Below are 3,820 nucleotides of genomic sequence, written 5' to 3' on the forward strand. Positions count from 1 at the left end.
TTGTTTTAGTAGTTATAAATTTCATCTTGTAGTTTAATGGATTTTAAATTACTTTTAATATATGTGACAGTTAATAAGTTTTATTTGTATTGATCACTTTAAGTGCGCTTAAGTGTTTTGTTTTTTAAGCATTTTCCTTTCTTTGATAGGCAATTATATTCAGTATGAGTTCTTTGTTTACCAGCTATTTGATTGTGATTTCTGTTTTTTCTTTTAGATCTGATGATGAATACGAGAAGTATTCGAAACGTTATGTTTTTTAAAGTAAAGATTTTGATACAAGATGTTCAGTATATCCCTGGTTTTCCTATTCATCTTAAATATATATATATATATATATATATATATATATATATATATATATATATATATATATATATATATATATATATATATATATATATATATATATATATATATATGCAATTGACGATCAATTCGTCAGGTTTGCATATATATAATACCAGGTTTGTATTCCCCAAAGATTATTGGGGCATACAAACCTGGATACGCGTATGGAAATGTCAAGACACACAAGCCTGGAAACCCACTTCGGCCAATCATCAGCCAGATACCCACACCTACGTACAGACTGGCGAAGCGACTCAACAGCTTGCTGACTCCTTATGTCCCTTGCGCCTTCAGCCTGATGTCTCCAAAGGAATTTATTGACTTACTGCGGGGAACACGGGCCACAGGGATAAGAGCCTCGTTGGATGTAGAATCACTGTTTACCAACGTACCTGTGGATGAAACAATTGGGATGATAGCGGACAGAGTGTATCGTGATCCGGCCTGTACTCCTCTTGACATACCAGAAAACATTCTAAGGAAACTACTCCAAGCTTGTACTAAAGAGGCACCCTTCTTGAGCCCGGATGGGCACATGTATAAGCAAGTAGATGGGGTTGCCATGGGTTCTCCCCTAGGTGTCCTGTTTGCAAACTTCTACATGGGTACCATCGAACAAAAGGTCTTAGTCGACATGAACTTAAAACCAGCCATATACTGCAGGTATGTTGACGACATTTTTACACAGGTACCTGATGTCAGACATCTGCAGGAGCTGAAGGAGGCATTTGAGCGGAATTCTGTGTTGCGTTATACTTACGAGATGGAGAAGGATGAGAAGCTGCCCTTTCTAAATGTAACAGTCATGGAAAGGAGCGGATGTTTCCACACTGCAGTCTACACTAAGGAAACAAACATAGGAATGTGCCTCAATGCCAACAGTGACTGCCCAGACAGGTACAAGAGGAGTGTTGTTAACGCTTATGTCGACCGTGCTCTCAGCCACAGCTCAGGATGGAAGCAAGTCGATGAAGAACTCTGTAGGGTAACGCAGGTCCTAGTCAACAACGGCTTCTCCAATGGTTTCATTGAAGACATCATAAGAAGGAAGGTGAAATGCCATGCAACCTTTGAAGAGACAACTAACACAACACCTGTACCCTCTATTAGACTATTTTACAGGAACTTCTTTTCCACAGCTCATAAAACGGAGGGAAGGGTCCTGAAAGATATTGTTAATAGAAACGTTATCCCTACAGACAAAAATCAGAGGATACAATTGACGATTTACTATAAAACCAAGAAAACTGCCAACCTACTCATGAGAAACTCTCCAGACACAAAGCAGAACGCTTTGAAAGAGACCAATGTCGTCTATGCCTTCAAATGCCCACTTGGGGACTGAAAGAACTCAGTATATTGGCAAGACAACAACATCTCTTTCCAGGCGATTAACGATGCATAAGCAACAGGGCTCCATTAAGGAACATATAATCTCTTCCCACAACCAGACCATCACCAGAGAAATCTTAACAAGCAACACAGAAACCATCGATAGATACAGCGATAGCAGGCGGCTCGACATCTGCGAAGCACTACACATCAAGAAGTCAACACCAGCAATCAACAGTCAATTAATGCACAACTATATTCTACCCACTTCAAGACTCCGCACAAATATAGAAGCATCAAGAAATATGGGCCAATAGGCCCTTAGCAGTTACTTCCATTCTTCCCTTTAATTTACCCAGTATATACCCATTGTTTCGTGTTCTGTCTTGTGTTGAAAGTTTTGTTCACCTCATCCAAAACTGTTGTAACATATCACCTCACCCAAATGCAGGTATATAAGATGAAAGCTGTTTAAAATTATAGCATAGAAGAACTCTGTTTAGTGTTTGCAGGTTATAGTTGTGTGTGTGTAAACTGAAGTCTTTGAAAATGTAATAAGTTATTACGAAACGCGTTCAAGCGTCGCGTCAGACTAGAAATAAAAATGAATTTTGGAGAATTGATTTTTGAATTACCATCAACAGTGAAAAGAAACATAAGAAATATTGAGAAAATTCGTGTTAGAATTATTAATCTTACTTTTTCGGTCATATTTAATAATATATATACAGTATATATAATGTATATATATATATATATATATATATATATATATATATATATATATATATATATATATATATATATATATATATATATATATTATATAATTTGAATTATACCAATGGCAATGTTTTATGGCAGTGAAAGTCTCATTATGAATATATCTCAAACTGGTTCTTACTAGCTGCTCCAGTGCTGAATAAAATGAATATTACAAATAATAAAACAGATTACAATAAATCTCAATGCTACATGCAGCGGAGCCTTACCGTCCATGGTGATAGCATGATACTTCCGTGATGAAGCTCATCATACGTTCCGTAAATGTCTTTCCACACACGGAACAGTGGAAATGAGTTTCAATGGAATGCACCAACGAGTGCCTCCTCATACTTTCAAGATGATGGAATCTTTTCCCACACTCTAGACACTTGTGAAGTTTCCCATCCATATGTGCCAACATGTGACTCTTCATAATTCCAAGCTGCCTGAATTTTTCCCCACACTCTGGACACTTGTGAAGTTTGTCATCCGTATGTGCCAACATGTGCGTCTTCATATTTCCAAGCTGCCTGATTTTTTCCCACACGTTGGACATTCATGAGGTTTGTCATCAGTATGCACCACCATGTGACTCCTCAGACATGCAAGCTGACTGAATCTTTTCCCACACTCTAGACACTCATGAGGTTTATCAACTGTATGCATTAACATGTGAGTTTTTATATTTCCAAGATGACTGAACCTCTTCCCACATTCTAGAATCTGGTGTTTTCATCTTCATGATAGGTGCAGTTTGTGTCAAGGTTTCCACTTCATACAACTCCTGCTGCTGATTATGGAGCCACGATGGCAGTGGTGCTGGATGTGCTCTGGCGTTTCCTTGAAGGGTAAAATACAAAGCCGTGTGGCTACATTAGCGTCGCCTGACTCCACCACGCCGCCGCCGGACAGTCTTCCCGCACTAATAACCAGCCGGAAAACTTAAAAACTTCCCTGTGGCCCCGGGCGATAAGGCGCCAGGCGTCGCAACAATCCGGACAGTTGAAGAGGAACGCCTGACGGTGGTATCGAGAGCCAAGAGGGTAATGTCCAGTCAAGTGGTCCGGCGGAGGCGGCGTCCACACGGCGTCGGTGTTGTTGTTGTTCTCGTAATGGCGGAGGACGCTTACACTCCTGTGTAAGTTCTTACACTTTACGTTTTCTTCAGACAGCAAACTGGGTAAACTACGGTATACTTGAGTGTCCCTGTATTATGTCAAAAATAATAATATTTATTATTTATTTATTTATTTATTTATACAAATGTACATATATATGATACATGAACAGAGGAAGATATATAGGTAATAATAATAATTAAAGTCACAAGAGCCTTAATGAGGATTCTAACCTATGTGCTGGATGTTCCCAG

General features: G+C 38.8%; 1 non-coding gene across 1 annotated transcript; it reads right to left on the reverse strand.

Moving 5' to 3' along the window:
- Positions 1–662: 662 nt before the first annotated feature.
- Positions 663–3,583, reverse strand: LOC123761796 (uncharacterized). The gene is made up of 2 exons (XR_011230968.1): positions 2,676–3,583; positions 663–743 (listed from the first exon to the last, which is right to left on the reverse strand). It is a non-coding gene; the product is annotated as an uncharacterized protein (transcript).
- Between the last annotated feature and the right edge of the window lie 237 nt (positions 3,584–3,820).

The sequence above is a fragment of the Procambarus clarkii genome, chromosome 5 (genome assembly GCF_040958095.1).
Source record: "Procambarus clarkii isolate CNS0578487 chromosome 5, FALCON_Pclarkii_2.0, whole genome shotgun sequence".
In the NCBI taxonomy this organism is placed as follows: Eukaryota; Metazoa; Arthropoda; class Malacostraca; order Decapoda; family Cambaridae; genus Procambarus; species Procambarus clarkii.